Below are 21,004 nucleotides of genomic sequence, written 5' to 3' on the forward strand. Positions count from 1 at the left end.
TCCATCCACGTCTCTACAAATGACACAATATTGTTCCTTTTTATGGCTGAGTAATATTCCATTGTATATGTGTACCACATCTTCTTTATCCATTCGTCTGTCGATGGGCATTTAGGTTGCTCTCATGACCTAGCTATTGCAAATAGTGCTGCAATGAACATTGGGTGCATGTGTCTCTTTGAATTATGGTTTTCTCTGGGTATATGACCAGTAGTGGGATTGCTGGATCATAAGGTAATTCTATTTTTAGTTTTTTAAGGAACCTCCATACTGTTCTCCATAGTGGCTGTATCAATTTACATTCCCACCAACAGTGCAAGAGGGTTTCCTTTTCTCCACACCCTCTCCAGCATTTGTTGTTTGTAGATATTCTGATGATTCCCATTCTAACTGGTGTGAGGTGATATCTCATTGTACTTTTGATTTGCATTTCTCTAATAATTAGTGATGTTGAGCAGCTTTTCATGTGCTACTTGGCAATCTGTATGTCTTCTTTGGAGAAATGTCTATTTAGGTCCGCTGTCCATTTTTGGATTCGGTTTTTGTTTTTTTTAATATTGAGCTCCATGAGCTGTTTATATATTTTGGAGATTAATCCTTTGTCCATTAATTTGTTGGCAAATATTTTCTTCACATCTGAGGGTTGTCTTTTCATCTTGTTTATGGTTTCCTTTGCTCTGCAAAAGCTCTGAAGTTTCATTAGGTCCCATTTCTTTATTTATGTGTTTATTTCCATTACTCTACGAGGTGGATCAAAAAAGATCTTGCTGTTATTTATGTCAAAGAGTGTTCTTCCTATGTTTTCCTCTAAGAGTTTTATAGTGTCCGATCTTACATTTAGGTCTCTAAGCCATTTTGAGTTTATTTTTGTGTATGGTGTTAGGGAGTGTTCTAACTTAATTCCCTTTTTTTTTTTTTGCGGTACGCGGGCCTCTCACTGCTGTGGCCTCTCCCGTTGCGGAGCTCAGGCTCCAGACGCGCAGGATCAGCGGCCATGGCTCACGGGCCCAGCTGCTCCGCGGCATGCGGGATCTTCCCAGACCGGGGCACGAACCCGCGTCCCCTGCATCGGCAGGCGGACTCTCAACCACTGCGCCACCAGGGAAGCCCCTACCTTAATTCTTTTCCATGTAGCTGTCCATTTTCCCAGCACCGCTTAGTGAAGACACTGTCTTTTCTCCATTGTATATCACTTGCCTCCTTTGTCATAGATTAGTCGACCATAGGTGCGTGGGTTTATGGGTTTATCTCTGGGCTTTCTATCCTGTTCCATTGATCTATATTTCTGTGTTTGTGCCAGCACCATATTGTCTTGATTACTGTAGCTCTGTAGTATAGTCTGAAGTCACAGAGTATGATTCCTCCAGCTCTGTTTTTTCCCCTCAAGACTGATATGGCTATTTGGGGTTGTTTGTGTGTCTCTATACAAATTTTAATATTTTTGATCTAGTTCTCTAAAAAATGCCATTGGTAATTTGATAGGGATTGAATTGAATCTGTAGATAGCTTTGGGTAGTATAGTCATTTTCACAATATTGATTCTTCCAATCCAAGAACATGGAATATCTCTCCATCTGATTGTATCATCTTTAATTTCTTTCATCAGTGTCTTATAGTTTTCTGCATACAGGTCTTTTGTCTCCCTAGGTAGGTTTACTCCTAGGTATTTTACTCTTTTTGTTGCAATGGTAAATGGGGGTGTTTCCTTAATTTCTCTTTCAGGTTTTTCATCATTACTGTATAGGAATGCAAGAGATTCCTGTGCATTAATTTTGTATCCTGCAACATTACAAAATTCATTGATTAGCTCTAGTAGTTTTCTGGTGGCATCTTTAGGAATCTCTATGTATACTATCATGTCATCTGCGAACAGTATCAGTTTTACTTCTTCTTTTACAATTTGAATACCTTTATTTCTTTTTCTCCTCTAATTGCCATGGCTAGGACTTCCAAAACTATGTGAATGATAGTGGTGAGAGTGGACATCCTTGTATTGTTCCTCATCTTAGAGGAAACGCTTTCAGTTTCTCACCACTGAGAATGAAGTTTGCTGTGGGTTTTCCGTATATGGCCTTTATTATGTTGAGGTAGGTTCCCTCTATGCAAACTTTCTGGAGACTTTTTATCATAAATAGGTGTTGAATTTTGTCAAAAGCTTTTTCTGCATCTATTAAGATGATCATATGGTTTTTATTCTTCAGTTTGTTAATATGGTGTATCACATTGATTGATTTGCATACATTGAAGAATCCCTGCATCCCTGGGATAAATCCGACTTGATAATGGTGTATGATCCTTTAAATATGTTGTTGGATTCTGATTGCTAGTATATTGTTGAGGATTTTTGGATCCATATTCATCAGTGATATTGGTCTGTAATTTTATTTTTTTGTAGTATCTTTGTCTGGTTTTGGTATCAGGGTGATGGTGGCCTCATAGAATGAGTTTGGGAGTGTCCCTTCCTGTGCAATTTTTTCAAAGAATTTGAGAAGGATGGGTGTTATCTCTTCCCTAATGTTTCACAGAAATCACCTGTGAAGCTGTCTGGTCCTGGACTTCTGTTTGTTGGAAGATTTTTTTCTTTTCCTGTGGTACGCGGGCCTCTCACTGTTGTGGTCTCTCCTGTTGCGGAGCACAGGCTCCGGACGTGCAGGCTCAGTGGCCATGGCTCACGGGCCCAGCCACTCTGTGGCATGTGGGATCTTCCCAGACCGGGGCACGAACCCGTGTCCCCTGCATCGGCAGGCAGACTCTCAACCACTGCACCACCAGGGAAGACCTGTTGGAAGATTTTTAATCACAGTTTCAATTTCATTACTTGTGATTGGTCTGTTCAAATTTTCTATTTTTTCCTGGTTCTGTCATGGAAGGTTATACCTTTCTAAGAATTGGCCCATTTCTTCCAGGTCGTCCATTTTATTGGCATAGAGTTGCTTTTAGTAGTCTCTTAGGATGGTTTGTATTTCTGTGGTGTCTGTTGTAATTTCTCTTTTTTCATTTCTAATTTTATTGATTTGAGTCCTCTCCCTCTTTTTCTTGATGAGTCTGGCTAACGCTTTACCGATTTTGTTTATCTTCTCAAAGTACCAGCTACTAGTTTTATTGATCTTTGCTATTGTTCTCTTTGTCTCTATTTCATTTATTTCTCCTCTGATCTTCATGGTTTCTTTCCTTCTACTATCTTTGGGTTTTGTTTTTCTTCTTTCTCTAGTTACTTTAGGTGTAAGGTTATACTGTTTACTTGAGATGTTTCTTGTTTCGTGAGGTAGGCTTGTACTGCTATAAACTTCCCTCTTAGAACTGCTTTTGCTGCATCCCATATGTTTTGGATCATCGTGTTTTTGTTGTAATTTGTTTCTAGGTATTTTTTGGTTTCCTCTTTGATTTCTCAGTCATCTCTTGGTAATTTATTAACGTGTTGTTTAGCCTCCATATATTTGTGTTTTTTACATTTTTTCATTGTAATTGATTTCTAATCTCATAGCATTGTGATCAGAAAAGATGCCTGATATGATTTCAATTTTCTTAAATTTACCGAGGCTTGATTTGTGACCCAAGATATGATCTATCCTGGAGAATGTTCCGTGTGCACTTGAGAAGAATGTGTAATCTGCTGTTTTTGGATGGACTGTCCTATAAATATCAATTAAATCTATGTGATCTATTGTGTCATTTAAAGCTTATGATTCCTTATTAATTTTCTGTTTGGATGACCTGTCCATTGGTGTAAGTGAGGTGTTAAAGTCCCCCACTATTACTGTGTTACTGTCGATTTCCTCTTTTATAGATGTTAGCAGTTGCCTTATGTATTGAGGTGCTCCTATGTTGGGTGCATATATGTTTATAATTGTTATATCTACTTCATGGATTCATCTGTTGATCATTATGTAGTGTCCTTCCTTGCCTCTCGTAACATTCTTCATTTTAAAGACTATTTTATCTGATATGAGTATTTCTACTTCAGCTTTCTTTTGATTTCCATTTGCATGGAATATCTTTTTCCATCCTCCCACTTTCAGTCTGTATGTGTCCCTAGGTCTGAAGTGGGTCTCTTGTAGACAGCATATATATGGGTCTTGCTGTGTATCCATTCAGCAAGCCTGTGTCTTTTGATTGGAGCATTTAATACATTCACGTTAAAGGCAATTATTGACATGTATGCTCCTATTACCATTTTCTTAATTGTTATGTGTTTGTTTTTGTAGGTCATTTATTTCTCTTGTGTTTCCCACTTAGAAGTTCCTTTAGCATTTGCTGTAGAGCTGGTTTGGTGGTGCTGAATTCTCTTAGCTTTTACTTGTCTGTAAAGCTGTTGATTTCTCCATCGAATCTGAATGAGATCCTTGCGGGGTAGATTAATCTTGGTTGTAGTTTCTTCCCTTTCATCACTTTAAATAGATCATGCCACTGCCTTCTGGCTTGTAGAGTTTCTGCTGATAAATGAGCTGTTAACATTATGCGAGTTCCACTGTACATTATTTGTCATTTTTCCATTGTTACTTTCAGTAATTTTTCTTTGCCTTTAATTTTTGTCACCTTGATTATTATGTGTCTCAGTGTGTTTCCTCTTGGGTTTATCCTGCCTGGGACTCTCTGTGCTTCCTGGACTTCATTGACTATTTCCGATCCCATGTTAGGGAAGTTATTGACTATAATCTCTTCAAATATATTCTCGGGTCTTTTCTCTCTCTATTCTCCTTCTGGTACCCCTATTATGTGAATGTTGTTGCATTTAATCTTGTCCCAGAGGTCTCTTAGGCTTTCTTCATTTCTTTTCATTCTTTTTTCTTTATTCTTTTCTGCAGCAGTGAATTCCACCATTCTGTCTTCCAGATCACTTATCCATTCCTCTGCCTCAGTTATTCTGCTACTGATTCCTTCTAGTGTATTTTTCATTTCAGTTATTGTATTGTTCATCTCTGTTTCTTTGTTCTTTTATTCTTCTAGGTCTTTGTTAAACATCTCTTGCATCTTCCCAATCTTTGCCTCCATTCTTTATCCGAGGTCCTGGATCATCTTCACTATCATTATTCTAAATTCTTCTTCTGGAAAGTTTCCTATCTCCACTTCAGTTAGTTGTTTTTCTGGGGTTTTATCTTGTTCCTTCTTCTGGTACATAGCCCTCTGCCTTTTCCTCCTATCTATCTTTCTGTGAATGTGTTTTTTGTTCCACTGAAGGATTGTATTTCTTCTTGCTTCTGCTGTCTGCTCTGTGGTGTATGAGGCTTCTGCTGTCTGCTCTGTGGTGTATGAGGCTATCTAAGAGGCTTGCGCAAGTTTCCTGATGGGATAGACTGGTGGTGGGTAGAGTTGGGTGTTGCTCTGGTGGGCAGAGCTCAGTAAAACTTTAATCCACTTGTCTGCTGATGGGTGGTGCTGGGTTCCCTCCCAGTTGATTGTTTGGACTCAGGCAACCCAACAAGGTAACATACCCAGCTCTTTGGTGGGGCTAGTGGCGGAGTCTGGGTGGGCTCACACCAAGGAGTACTTCCCACAACTCTGTTGCCAATGTCCTTGTCCTCACGGTGAGACACAGCAACTCCTCACCTTTGCAGGAAACCCTCCAACACCAACATGTAGGTCTGGTTCAGTCTCCAATGGGGTCACTGCTCCTTACCCTGGGTCCCGATGCACACGCTACTTTGTGTGTGCCCTCCAAGAGTGGAGTCTCTGTTTCCCCCATTCCTGCTGAAGTCCTGCAATCAAATCCTGCTAGCCTTCGAAGTTTGATCCTCTAGGAATTCCTCCTCCCATTGCCAGATCCCCAGGTTGGGAAGCCTGATGTGGGGCTCAGAACCTTCACTGCAGTGGGTGCACTTCTGTGGTGTAAGTGTTCTGCATTTTGTGAGTCACCCAGCCAGGCATTATGGGATTTGATATTATTGTGGTTGCACCCCTCCTACTGTCTTATTGTGGCTTCTCCTTTGTCTTTGGATGTGGAGTATATTTTTTGGTGAGTTCCAGTGTCTTCCTATAAATGACTGTTCAGCAGTTAGCTGTGATTCTGGTGCTTTCTCAACAGGGAGTGAGCGCACACCCTTCTACTCCGCCATCTTGAACCAATCTCTTATGTTCGGTACTTAAAATCTATATCTCATTTAGTATTCACAACCCTGGAAAGTACATACTGTAAAGGAAATTAAGGTTCTAAAATGGTGAACTAACTTGCTGTAGGTCATATAGCATACAAGTCTGATTTATTCTACATAGTCAAATAGGGCCCAGATGATCATGCAAGGAATTACACTCAGGAGGCTTATGAATAATCAGGGAGCCTTGTCTATAGTCTTAGCCCTAACTAAGATACCAAAACAATTGAGATAGAAAATTTCACACCAAAGATAGTAGGGGAAACGGTTCCTTCAGGTACTGAATTTATTTAAAGTAGCAACTGTTTGAAGAAAGCATGGGAGCCAGAAAATGTCAGGGACTTCTCTAGGAATAAAGTTCTGTGGGTCACTTTCTCTTCCACTTCCATTTTTAAAATAAAAACTATGAGATAGAATTCATGTATCATAAAATTCACCATTTTAAAGTGGATAATTCAGTTTTTAGTATATTAATTAAGTTGCACAACCATCACTGCTATCTAATTCCAAAATATTTCCATCACCTCAAAAAAAAAAAAACATACCTATCAGTAATCATTCCCTGTTCCTCCGTCCTTCCCCTCAATAACCACAATTTACTTTGTGTCTCTGTGAATTTGCCTATACTAGACATTTACTATAACTGGAATCATATAATATGTGGCCTTTGGTGACTCTCTTTTTATACTTAAAATAATGTTTTCAACGTTTATCCCTGTTGATTGACCCTTTGCATTTACAGTTGACTGTTGAACAACATGGGGGTTAGGGATCCCAAATCTCCATATAGTTGAAAATCTGCATGTAACTTATAGTCCACTGCCCATACACATGGATCCACCATATCCACAGATCTGCATCTGCAGATTCAACCAACCACAGACTGCATACTACTGTAATAGTAACTATTGAAAAAATCCACGTATAAGTGGACCCATGCAGTTCAAACCAATGTTGTTCAATGGTTAACTGTATATTCTATGGAGAAATGTTTATTGAATTATTTTGCCCATTTTTAAATTTGGTTTTATCTCTGTATTTCTCCAAAGAAGAAATGCAGATGGACAAAAGCACATGAAAAGATTTTTTGGGTTGCCTTGGCACTTTCTTAGTAGTGCCCTTTGAAGCATAAATATTTCTAATTTGTGAAGTCTATCTAGCTGGAAATTTTTTTTCTTTGGTTACTTGTGTTTTGGTGTCATATCTCAGAAACATGGCTGATCTAAGGTCATGAAGGTTTACACCTATATTTTCTTCTAAGAGTTTTATAATTTTCAGTTCTTTTTTTAAACATCTTCATTGGACTATAATTGCTTTACAATGGTGGGTTAGTCTCTGGTTTGTAACACAGTGAATCAGTAATACATATACATATGTTCCCATATCTCTTGCATCTCCCTCCCTCCCTCCCTCCCTATCCAACCCCTCTATGTGGTAACAAAGCACAGAGCTGATCACCCTGTGCTATGCAGCGGCTTCCAACTAGCTATCTATTTTACATTTGGTAGTGTATATATGACCATGTCACTGTCTCACTTTGTCACAGCTTACCCTTCCCCCTCTCCATATCCACAAGTCCATTCTCTAGTATGTCTGTGTCTTCATTCCTGTCTTACCCCTAGGTTCTTCATGACCTTTTTCTTCTTAGATTCCATATATATGTGTCAGCAAATGGTATTTGTTTTTCTCTTTCTGACTTACTTCACTCTGTATAACAGACTCTAAGTCTATCCACCTCACTACAAATAACTCAATTTCGTTTCTTTTTATGGCTGAGTAATATTCCACTGTATATGTGTGCCACATCTTCTATATCCATTCATCTTTTGATGGACACATAGGTTGCTTCCATATCCTGGCTATTGTAAATACAGCTGCAATGAACATTTTGATACATGACTCTTTTTTTTGCGGTACATGGGCCTCTCACTGTTGTGGCCTCTCCCATTGCGGAGCACAGGCTCCGGATGCGCAGGCTCAGCGGCCATGGCTCATGGGCCCAGCCACACCATGGCACATGGGATCCTCCTGGACCGGGGCACGAACCTGCGTCGCCTGCATCGGCAGGTGGACTCTCAACCACTGCGCCACCAGGGAAGCCCCATGACTCTTTTTGAATTATGCTTTCCTAAGGGTACTTGCCCAATAGTGGGATTTCTGGATCATATGGTAGTTCTATTTTTAGTTTTTTAAGGAACATCCATACTGTTCTCCAGCGGGGCTGTATCAGGTTACATTCCCACCAACAGTGCAAGACTGTTCCCTTTTCTCCACACCCTCTCCAGCATTTATTGTTTCTAGATTTTTTAATGATGGCCATTCTGATGGGTGTGAGATGATATCTCATTGTAGTTTTGATCTGCATTTCTCTAATGATTAATGATGTTGAGCGAATCTTACATGTGTTTGTTGGCAATCTGTATATCTTCTTTGGAGAAATATCTGTTTAGGTCTTCTGCCCAATTTTGGACTGGGTTGTTTCTTATTTTGACATTGAGCTGCATGAGCTGCTTGCAATTTTGGAGATTAATCCTTTTTCAGTTGCTTCATTTGCAAATATTTTCTTCCATTCTGAGGGTTGACATTTGGTCTTGTTTATGGTTTCTTTTGCTGCGCAAAAGCTTTTAAGTTTCATTAGGCCCCATTTGTTTATTTTTATTTCCATTTCTCTAGGAAATAAAATAATGGGTCGGAAAGGGTCTTGCTGTGATTTATGTCATAGACTGTTCTGCCTATGTTTTCCTCTAAGAGTTTGATAGTGTCTGGCCTTACATTTAGTTCTTTAATCCATTTTGAGTTTATTTTTGTATATTCTGTTAGGCAGTTTTTTAATTTTATACTTTCACATATACCTGTCCAGTTTTCCCAGCATCACTTATTGAAGAGGCTGTCTTTTCTCCACTGTATATCCTTGCCTCCTTTCTCAAACATAAGGTGACCATATGTGCGTGGGTTTAACTCTGGGCTTCCTGTCCTGTTCCGTTGATCTATATTTCTGTTTTTCTGCCAGTACCATATTGTCTTGATGACTGTAGATTTGTAGTATAGTCTGAAGTCACAGAGCCTGATTCCTCCAGCTCCATTTTTCATTCTCAAGATTGCTGTGGCTACTCGGGGTCTTTTGTGTTTCCATACAAATTGTGAAATTTTTAGTTATAGTTCTGTGAACAATGCCAGTAGTAGTTGGACAGGGATTGCATTGAATCTGTAGAGTGCTTTGGGTAGTAGAGTCATTTTCACAATATTGATTCTTCCAATCCAAGAACATGGTATATCTCTCCATTTGTATCATCTTTAACTTCCTTCATCAGTGTCTTATGATTCTGTGCATACAGGTCTTTTTTCTCCTTAGGCAGGTTTATTCCTAGATATTTTATTCTTTTTGTTGCAGTGGTAAATGGGAGTGTTTTCTTAATTTCACTCTCAGATTTTTCATCACTAGTGTATAGGAATGCCAAAGATTTCTGTGCATTAATTTTGTATCCTGCTACTTTACCAAATTCATTGATTAGCTCTGGTAGTTTTCTGTTTGCATCTTTAGGATTCTCTATGTACAGTATCAGGTCATCTGCAAACAGGGACAGTTTTACTTCTTCATTTCCAATTTGGATTCCTCTTATTTCCTTTTCTTCTATGATTGCTATGGCTAAAACTTCCAAAACTATGTTGAATAATAGTGGTGAGAGTTGGCAACCTTGTCTTGTACTGATCTTAGTGGAAATGGTTTCATTTTTCCACCATTGCGGACGATGTTGGCTGTGGGTTTGTCATATATGGCCTTTATTATGTTGATGAAAGTTAACTCTACGCCTACTTTCTGCAGGGTTTTTATCATAAATCGGTGTTGAATTTTGTTGAAAGCTTTCTCTGCATCGATTGAGATGATCACATGGTTTTTCTCCATCAATTTGTTAACATGGTGTATCACATTGATTGATTTGCGTATATTGAGGAATCCCTGCATTCCTGGAATAAACCCCACATGATCATGGTGTATTATCCTTTTAATGTGCTGTTGGATTCTGTTTGCTATTTTGTTGAGGATATTTGCATCTATGTTTATCAGTGATATTGGCCTGTAGTTTTCTTTCTTTGTGACATCTTTGTCAGGTTTTGGTATCAGGGTGATGGTGGCCTTATGGAATGAGTTTGGGAGTATTCCTCCATTTGCTGTATTTTGGAAGAGTTTGAGAAGGAAAGGTGTTAGCTCTTCTCTAAATGCTTGATAGAATTCACCTGTGAAGCCATCTGGTCCTGCGTTTTTGCCTGTTGGAAGATTTTTAATCACAGTTTCAATTTCAGTGCTTGAGATTGGGGTGTTCATATTTTCTATGTCTTCCTGGTGCAGTCCTGGCAGGTTGTGCATTTCTAAGAATTTGTCCATTTCTTGCAGGTTGTCCTATTGGCATAGAGCTGCTTGTAGTAATCTCTCAAGATCCTTTGTATTTCTGCACTGTCAGTTGTTAATTCTCCTTTTTCATTTCTAATTCTATTGATTTGAGTCATCTCCCGTTTTTTCCTGAAGAGTCTGGCTAATGGTTTATCAATTTTGTTTATTTTCTCAAGGAACCAGCTTTTAGTTTTATTGATCTTTGCTATCGTTACCTACATTTCTTTTTCATTTATTTCTGATCTCATCTTTATGATTTATTTCCTTCTGCTAAATTTGGGGTTTCTTTGTTCTTCTTTCACTAATTGCTTTAGCTGCAAGGTTAGGTTGTTTATGTGAGATGTTTCCTGTTTCTTAAGGTAGGATTATATTGCTATAAACTTCCCTCTTAGAACTGCTTTTTCTGCATCCCATAGGTTTGGGGTCATCGTGTCTCCATTGTCATTTCTTCCTCGGTATTTTTTGATTTCCTCTTGGATTTCTTCAGTGATCACTTGGATATTAAGTCGTGTGCTGTTTAGCCTCTGTGTGTTTGTACTTTTTACAGATCTTTTCCTGTAATTGATATCCAGTCTCATAGTGCTGTGATCAGAAAAGATACTTGATACAATTTCAATTTTCTTAAATTTACCAAGGCTTGATTTGTGACCCAAGATATGATCTATCCTGGAGAATGTTCCATGAGCACTTGAGAACAGTGTGTATTCTGTTGTTTTAGGATGGAATGTCCTATAAATATCAATTAAGTCCATCTTGTTTTATGTATCTTTTAAAGCTTGTGTTTCCTTATTTATTTTCATTTTGGATGATCAGTCCGTTGGGGAAAGTGGGGAGATAATGTTCCCTAAAATGATTGTGTTACTCTCCATTTCCCATTTTATGGCTGTTAGTATTTTTCTTACGTATTGAGGTGCTCCTATTTTGGGTGCATAAATATTTACAATTGTTATATCTTCCTCTTGAATTGATCCCTTGATCATTATGCACTGTCCTTCTTTATCTCTCATAATTGTCTTTATTTTAAAGTCTATTTTGTCTGATATGAGAATTGCTACTGCAGCTTTCTTTTGATTTCCACTTGCATGGAATATCTTTTTCCATCCCTTCTCTTTCAGTATTTATGTGTCCCTAGGTCTGAAGTGGGTCTCTTGTAGGCAGCATATATTCGTGTCTTGATTTTGTATCCATTCAATGAGTCTGTGACTTTTGGTGGGAGCATTTAATCCATTTATATTTAAGGGAATTATCGATATGTATGTTCCTGTTCCCATTTTCTTAATTGTTTGGTGTTTGTTATTGCAGTTCTTTTACTTCTCTTGTATTTCCTGCCTAGAGAAGTTCCTTTAGCATTTGTTGTAAATCTGGTTTGGTGGCGCTGAACTATCTCAGCTTTTGCTTGTCTGTAAAGGTTTTAATTTCTCCATCAAACCTGAATGAGATCCTTGCTGGGTAGACTAATCTAGGTTGTAGTTTTTTCACCTTCAGCACCTTAAGTATGTCCTGCCACTCCCTTCTGGTTTGGAGAGTTTCTGCTGAAAGTTCAGCTGTTAACCTTATGGTGATTTCCTTGTGTGTTATTTGTTGTTTTTCCCTTGCTGCTTTTAACATGTTTTCTTTGTATTTAATTTTTGATAGTTTGATTAATATGTGTCATGTCATGTTTCTCCTTGGATTTATCCTGTATGGGACTCTGTTCTTCCTGGATTGATTATTTCCTATCCAATATTTGGGAAATTTGCAACTATAATCTTTTCAAATATTTTCTCAGTCCCTTTGTTTTTCTCTTCTTCTGGGACCCCTATAATTCAAATGTTGGTGTGTTTAATGTTGTCCCAGAAGTCTCTGAGACTGTCCTCAGTTCTTCTCATTCTTTTTTCTTTATTCTGCTCTGCAGTAGTTATTTCCACTATTTTATCTTCCAGGTCACGTATCTGTTTTTCTGCCTCAGTTATTCTGCTATTGATTCCCTCTAGAGAGTTTTTAATGTCATTTCTTGTGTTGTTCATCATTGTTTGCTCTTTAGTTCTTCTAGGTCGCTGTTAAACGTTTCTTGAATTTTCTGTATTCTATTTCCAAGATTTGGGATCATCTTTACTATCATTATTCTGAATTCTTTTCCAGGTAGACTACCTATTTCCTCTTCATTTATTAGGTTTGGTGGGTTTTTACTTTGCTCCTTCATCTGCTGTGTGTTTTTCTGTCTTCTCATTGTGCTCAACTTACTGTGTTTGCAGTCTCTTTTTCGCAGGCTGCAGGATCATAGTTCCTGTTTTTGGTGTCTGTTCCCATTGTCTAAGCTTTGTTCATTGGGTTGTGTAGGTTTCCTGGTGGAGGGGACCAGTACCTGTGTTCTGGTGGATGAGGCTGGAACTTGTCTTTCTGGTGGGCAGATCCACGTATAGTGGCGTGTTTTGGGGTGTCTGTGGCCGTATTATGATTTTAGGCAGTCTCTCTGCTAATGGACTGGGTTGTGTTCCTGTGTTGCTAGTTGTTTGGTGTAGGGTGTCCAGCACTGTAGCTTGCTGGTCATTGAGTGAAGCTGGGTCTTGGCATTGAGATGGAGATCTGTGGGAGATTTTCACCATTTGATATTACATGGAGCTGGGAGTTCCCTTGTGGACCAGTGTCCTGAAGTTGGCTCTCCCACCTCAGAGGCACAGCACTGACTCTGGGCTGGAGCACCAAGAGCCTTTCATTCACACAGCTCAGAATAAAAGGGAGAAAAAAATGAAACAAAGAAAGAAAGAAAGGAAGGAAGGAAGGAAGGAAGGAAGGAAGAAAGAAAGAAAGAAGAAAGAGGAAAAAATAAACTGAAGTAAAATAAAGTTATTAAAATAAAAAATATTATTAAGAAAACAATTTTTAAAATTAAAAAAAAAAAAACGGATGGACAGATCCCTAGGACAAATGATGAAAGCAAAGCCATACAGACAAAATCACACACAGAAGCATACACATACACACTCACAAAAAGATAAAAGGGGAAAGAATCATAGATCTTTGTTCCCAAAGTCCAACTCCTCTATTTGGGATGATTCATTGTCTATTCAGGTATTCCACAGATGTTGAGTGCATCAAGTTGATTGTGGAGATTTAATCTGCTGCTCCTGAGGCTCCTGGGAGAAATTTCCCTTTCTCTTCTTTGTTCGCACAGCTCCCAGTGTTCAGCTTTCGATTTGGACCCACCTCTGAGTGTAGGTCACCTGAGGGCATCTGTCCTTCGCTCAGACAGGACAGGGTTAAAGGAACAGCTGATTCTGGGGCTCTGGCACACTCCAGCCGGGGGGAGGAAGGGGTCCCGATGTGGGGAAAGCCTGGAGCAGCAGAAGCCAGCATGACGTTGCCCCAGCCTGAGGTGTCCGGTGCATTCTCCTGGGAAAGTTGTCCCTGGATCACAGGACCCTGGCAGTGGCAGGCTGCACAGGCTCCCAGGAGGGGCAGGGTGGATTTTGACCCATGTTTGCTCACAGGCTTCTTGGTGGCTTCAGCAGCAGCCTTAGCGTCTCATGCCCGTCTCTAGGGTCCGCGTTGATAGCCATGACTCACGCCCGCTTCTGGAACTCTTTTAAGCAGCGCTCTTAATACCCTCTCCTCGCACACCAGGAAACAAAGAGACAAGAAAAAGTGTCTTGCCTCTTCGGCAGCTCAATACTTTTTCCCGGATTCCCTCCCGGCTAGCCGTGGCACACTAGCCCCGTTCAGGCTGTGTTCATGCAGCCAAACCCAGTCCTCTCCCTGGGATCTAACTGAAGCCCGAGCCTCACCTCCCAGCCCCCACCCACCCTGGCAGGGGAGCAGACAAGCCTCTCGGGCTGGTGAGTGCTGGCTGGCACTGATCCTCTGTGTGGATATTCTCCACTTTGCCCTCCGCACCCCTATTCCTGGCTCTTCTCCGTGTCTCCGAAGCTCCCCCCTCCACCACCTGCAGTCTCTGGCCGCGAAGAGCCTTCCTAGTGTGTGGAAACCTTTCCTCCTTCACGGCTCCCTCCCACTGGTGCAGGTCCTGTCCCTATTCTTTGTCTCTGTTTTTTCTTTATTCTTTTGCCTTACCCAGGTACGTGAGGAGTTTCTTGCCTTTTGGGAGGTCTGAGGTCTTCTGCCAGCATTCAGTAGGTGTTCTATAGGAGCAGTTCCACATGTAGATGTATTTCTGATATATCTGTGGGGAGCAGGGTGATCTCCACATCTTACTCTTCCACCATCTTGAAGCTCTAATCCAATTTTCAGTTTTAATTTTTTTAACACAGTATGATCTAGGGCCCCATCTTCATTCTTTTGCATGTGAATATCCAGTAGACTTAGCATCATTTGTTCAAAAGACCATTCTTTCCCATTCAATTGTTTTGGCAACCTCTTAAAATATCAATTAGCCATAAACATATATATTTATTTCTGGACTCTCAGTTCTATTCTATTGATCTATAAGTGTATCTTTATGTCAGCACCACACTGTGTTGATTACTATAGGTTTGTGGTAAGTTTTAAAATTAAAAATTGTGAATTTTTTCAAAATTTCTTTTTCCATTTGGTTCTTTCTATTTGGATTTTAAGTTCACCATATCAATTTGTACAAAATGGTCAGCTGATATTTTACTAGATATTTGCATTGAATCTATAAATATTTTGTATTACCATCTTAACAATATTGTCTTCTGATTCATAAACATGGAACTTCTTTCTATTTATTGAGGTCCTCCTTAATTTCTTCCAATGATGTTTTGTACTTTTTAGTGTACAAGTCTTGGACTTATTTTGTTAAATTTATGCCTCAGTACTTTACTCTTTTTGATACTACTGTAAATGGGATTGTTTTCTTAATTTAGTTTTCAAGTTATTCATTAATAGTGTATAGAATTTCAATGTACTTTTGTATACTGATCTTGTATCCTGCAACCTTGTTGTACCCCTTTATTAGTTCTAACTGTGTGTGTGTGTACACATGTGTGTGTATGTCTGTGCATTCCTTAGGATTTCCTATATACAAGATAAAATAATCTGCAAATAGATATAGTATTCCCTCTTCAGACAGAGAACGACAAATACTGTATGATACTCCTTATACATGGAATGTAAAAAATAAAACAAAGTAGTGAATATAACAAAAAGGAAATAGACTCACAGATACAGAGAACAAACTAGTTATTAGCAGTGGGGAGAGGGGAGTGGGAGGGGTAATATAGGGGTATTAGGATGAGAAGTACAAACTATTATGGATAAGCTACTCAGATATATTGTACAACACTGGAAATATAGCCAATTTTTATAATAACTATAAATGACACATAACCTTTAAAAATTGTGAATGACTATATTGTACACCTGTAACATATAATATTGTAATTCAAATATACTTCAATTAAATAAAGAAGAACTTTCATTTCAGGGTCAATTTGACTGTAAGTGCCAAATGTAACAGAGGCTCTAATCAAGAATCACTTCTGTACCCAGGTCAAAATGCTGCATTAAGACAGTTCTGGACTGATGAATAAGGGAAAGAACTACTATGTTGAAAAGACACATTTTCCAAGCAGTATGTGATGCTCTTCAATATATGTTATTTAATTTAAATATTCATATCAACCCTGAATGCTAGGTTTAATTTCTTAAATTCTAATATTGAATAGAAATTTATACAGAATCACAGACAGAAGAGAGGAAACAGAGCCTGGTAATTTGATTGCATCATTACACGCATAATGCTCACATAACCACATAAGTAGCATTCAAGGTTAAGACATTTTTAAAAACTCTTTTGTTATTCAAATAATCATCTAGTTCCATGTAGTAAGTTAAGACAAGCAGCAATCCCCGGTCCTCCTTCTCCTATTTCCTCTTTCCCAGAAGCAACCACTTTCATCTCTTTAAGCCAATTATTCTAGAATTTCCATCCAAATCTCTAGTATCTCAAAATAAATGTTTATATTACTGTTATTAACTTTTAAGTTTTATGCATTATCTATTAGCATATTTATCAGTAAAGAAGATAAGAATTTAGCTCCATTTCCTCTCACCATCTCATTACTACCACCACCACCTTTGCTCCCCTACCCAAACACACTTCCTCATATTTCCAATATACTCATTATAATTTTGGTTTGATTCATATTAAGTATCTATATTCATTATTATGACTATCTAAATACAATTTATAACTGATACATATAATAGAATATGAGTAATCTTACTTTCTTGTACAATTTTTATATAATGTAAAGGTGCCTATTATCTTTTCTGTTTTGCTTTATTTGGTTGGTAATTTTCAATGCATGTAGAATTAAATCTCTAACGCTACTCCAGTTCTCTAAATCTCCTCTCAAAACGTCCATTCATATCATTTCATTTCAATACAACCTGGAACCTTCTGGTAGCTCTAACCTGAAATTTTTTGCCTTTTATTCATAGTTCCTGGTTGTCATTTTGGAACATCCTTCCACATTCATCCTGGGGTATTCCACTTGAAACTCTAATATGTTGGTATACTTTTCCCCCAGTATTACCTGTTTTCATTTTCCTTTCATTGCTCACTTTTTATGATGAACCCATTCACCTGTAGCTTTCTAGAAAAGGGTACATATGTCAGTTTTTGAGACCTTCAATATGCAAAAATTTCTTTATCCTCCTATTTGATTGGTATTTTGGCTAAATACAGAATGATAGATTGGCAGGATTGAGTCTTCATTCCAGATATTTTGATGATGTCAGATTTCCTGAAGATGTCCTTAAGTAAAGTCTAGCTCCATCCATCTTGGTGGGTACTTGGAGGACCCTTTCAATCCTCAGATTCAGCTCTTTCAGTTCTGAGAAAAACCTTTCAGTTGTTTCATGTATAACTTCCTCCCCACTATTTTATCTTTACACAATTCCTTTTATTTTGACCTCCTAAGACAGGACTTTTACTTTTCTATTTTCTTCTTAATCCTCCATACCTTCCACTTTTTGTCCTACTTTAAATTTTTTTCTTAACTTTGCCTTCCAAACTTTCTACTCAGTTATTCAACTTAGCTATCATATTTTTTTTAATTTTGAAACTTTCTTACTCATTCTCTGTTACACACATGAAGTTCTTGATTAAGATGCAGTCATCTACTTGAAAATATTAAAATATTGAATTTATATATTTGATTTATTCTACATTGAAATATAGTTGACTAACAATGCTATGTTACTTTTTTTTTCTAAACATCTTTATTGGAGTATAATTGCTCTATAATGGTGTGTTAATTTCTGCATTATAAGAGGGTGAATCAGCTATACATATAATATAGGCACATAAATCTTCCTTCTTCCATCTCCCTCTCTCCCACACTGCCTATCCCACCCAACTAGGTGGTCACAAAGAACCGAGCTCATCTCCCTCTGCTATGGGGCTGCTTCCCACTAGCTGTCGGTTTTAAATTTGGTAGTCTATATATGTCCATGCCACTCTCTTTGTCCCAGCTTACCCCTGCCCCTCCTCGTGTCCTCAAGTCTATGCTCTAGTAGGTCTTCATCTTTATTCCTGTCCTGCCCTGGTTCTTCATGACCATTTTCTCTATTTATTTTTTTTAGACTCCATATATATGTGTTAGCATACAGTATTTGTTTATCTCTTTCTAACTTACTTCACTCTGTATGACAGACTCTAAGTCCATCCATCTCACTACAAATAACTCAGTTTCATTTTTTTTATGGCTGAGTAATATTCCATTGTATATATGTGCCACTTCTTTATCCACTCATCTGTTGATGGACAGTTAGGTTGCTTTCATGTCTGGATATTGTAAAAAGAGCTACAGTGAACATTGTGGTACGTGACTCTTCTTGAATTATGGTTTTCTTAGGGTATATGCCCAGTAGTGGGATTGCTGGCTCATATGGTAGTTCTACTTTTAATTTTCAAGGACCCTCCATACTGTTCTCCATATTGGCTGTATCAATTTACATTCCGACCAACAGTGCAAGAGGGTTCCCTTTTCTCCACACCTTCTCCAGCATTAATTGTTTCTAGATTTTTTGATGATGACCATTCTCACAGTTGTGAGGTGATACCTCATTGTAGTTCTGACTTACATTTCTGTAATGATTAGTGATGTTGAGCGTTCTTTCATGTGTTTGTTGGCAGTCTGTGTATCTTCTTTGGAGAAATGTCTATTTAGATCTTCTGCCCATTTTTGGATTGGGTTGGTTGTTTTTTGATATTGAGCTGCATGAGCTGTTTGTATATTTTGTATAATAATCCTTTCCTGTTGATTCATTTGCAAATGTTTTCTCCCATTTGAGGGTTGTTTTTTTGTCTTCTTTATGGTTTCCTTCGCTGAGCGAAAGCTTTTAACTTTCACTAGGTCCCATTTCTTTATTTTTGTTTTTACTTCCATGTCTCTAGAAGGTGGTTCAAAAAGGATCTTGCTGTGATTTATGTCATAGAGGGTTCTGCCTATGCTTTCCTCTAAGAGTTTGACAGAGTCTGGCCTGATATTTAGGGCTTTAATCCATTTTGAGGTTATTTTTCTGTTTGGTGTTATGGAGTGTTCTAGTTTCATTATTTTACATGTAGCTGTTCAGTTTTCCCGGCACCATTTATTGAAGAGAGTGCCTTTTCTTCACTCTATATTCTTGCCTCCTTTATCAAAGATAAGGTGACCATAGGTGCATGGGTTTATCTACGGGCTTTCTATCCTGTTCCACTGATCTATATTTCTGTTCTTGTGCCAGTACCATACTGTCTTGATTACTGTAGCTTTGTAGTATAGTCTGAAGTCAGGGAGCCTGATTCTTCAAGCTCCATTTTTCGTTCTCAAGATTGCTTTGGCTATTTGGGGTCTTTTGTGTTTCCATACAATTTGTGAAAATTTTTGTTCTCGTTCTGTGAAAAATGCCAGTGGTTGTTTGATAGTGATCACAATGAAATTGGAGATTGCTTTGGGTAGTAGAGTCATTTTCACAAATTTGATCTTCCAATCCAAGAAAGTGGTACATCTCTCCATCTATTCGTATCATCTAACTCTCATCAGTGCCTTATAATTTTCTGCATACAGGTCTTTGGTCTCCTTATGTAGGTTTATTCCTAGATATTTTATTCTTTTTGTTGAAATGGTAAATGGGAGTGTTTTCTTAATTTCACTTTCAGATTTTTCATCATTGGTGTATAGGATTGCAAGAGATTTCTGTGCATTAATTTTATATCCTGCTACTTAACCAAATTCATTGATTAGTTCTAGTGGTTTTCTGGTAGCACTTTTAGGATTCTCTATACATAGTATCATGTCATCTGCAAACAGTGACAGCTTTACTTCTTTTCCAATCTGGATTCCTTTTATTTCTTTTTCTTCTCTGATTCTTTTGGCTAAAACTTCCAAAACTGCATTGAATAATAGTGGTGAGAGTGGGCAGCCTTGTCTTCTTCCTGATCATAATGGAAATGGTTTCAGTTTTTCAACACTGACAATGATGTTGGCTGTGGCTTTGTCATATATGGCCTTTATTATTTTGAGGAACGTTCCCTCTATGCCTACTTTCTGCAGGATTTTTATCATAAATGGGTGTTGAGATGTGTCGAAAGCTTTCTCTGCATCTATTGGGATGATCATATAGATTTTCCCCTTGAATTTGTTAATATGGTGTATCACATTGATTGATTCGCGTATATTGAAGAAACCTTGCACTCCTGGGATAAACCCCACTTGATTATATTTTATGATCTTTTAATGTGCTGTTGGACTCTGTTAGTACTTTGTTGAGGATTTTTGCATCTGTATTCATCAGTGATATTGGCCTGTAGTATTCTTTCTTTGTGACATCTTTGCCTCCTTTTGGTATTAGGATGATGGTGGCCTTGTAGAATGAGTTTGGGAGTGTTCCTCCCACTGCTGTATTTTGGAAGAAATTCAGAAGGATGGGTGTTTGCTATTCTCTACATGTTTGATGGAATTCACCTAAGAAGCCATCTGGTCCTGGGCTTTTGTCTTTTGGAAGATTTTTAATCACACTTTCAATTTCAGTCATTGTGACTGGTCTGTTTATATTTTCTATTTCATCCTGGTTCAGTCAGGAGGTTGTGCTTTTCTAAGAATTTGTCCATTTCTTCCAATTTGCCCATTTTTTTGCATATAGTTGCTTCTACTAATCACCCATTATCCTTTGTATTTCTGCAGTGTCAGCTGTTAATTCGCCTTTTTCATTTCTAGTTCTATTGACTTCAGTCTTCTCCCTTTTTTTCTTGATGAGTTTGGCTAATGGTTTATCAATTTCGTTTATCTTCTCAAAGAACTAGCTTTTAGTTTTATTGATATTTGCTATTATTTCCTTCATTTCTTTTTCACTTATTTCTAATCTGATTTTTATGCTTTCTTTCCTTCTGCTAACTTTGGGGGGATTTTTTCTTATTTCTATAATTGCTTTAGGTGTAAGGTTAGGTTCTTTATTTGAGATGTTTCTTGTTGCTTAAGGTAGGACTTTATTGCTATAAACTTCTCTCTTAGAACTGCTTTTGCTGCATTCCTTAGGTTTTGGGTCATCATATTTTCATTGTCATTTGTTTCTAGGTACT

At 38.1% G+C, this 21,004-nt stretch overlaps 1 protein-coding gene across 1 annotated transcript in view; it reads right to left on the reverse strand.

The window, feature by feature from the left end:
- OPHN1 (oligophrenin 1) overlaps positions 1-21,004 on the reverse strand; it is a 606,563-nt gene that overhangs the window by 273,696 nt on the left and 311,863 nt on the right. The window lies entirely within an intron of this gene.

Source organism: Phocoena phocoena, chromosome X, assembly GCF_963924675.1.
Source record: "Phocoena phocoena chromosome X, mPhoPho1.1, whole genome shotgun sequence".
NCBI classification, from domain to species: domain Eukaryota; kingdom Metazoa; phylum Chordata; class Mammalia; order Artiodactyla; family Phocoenidae; genus Phocoena; species Phocoena phocoena.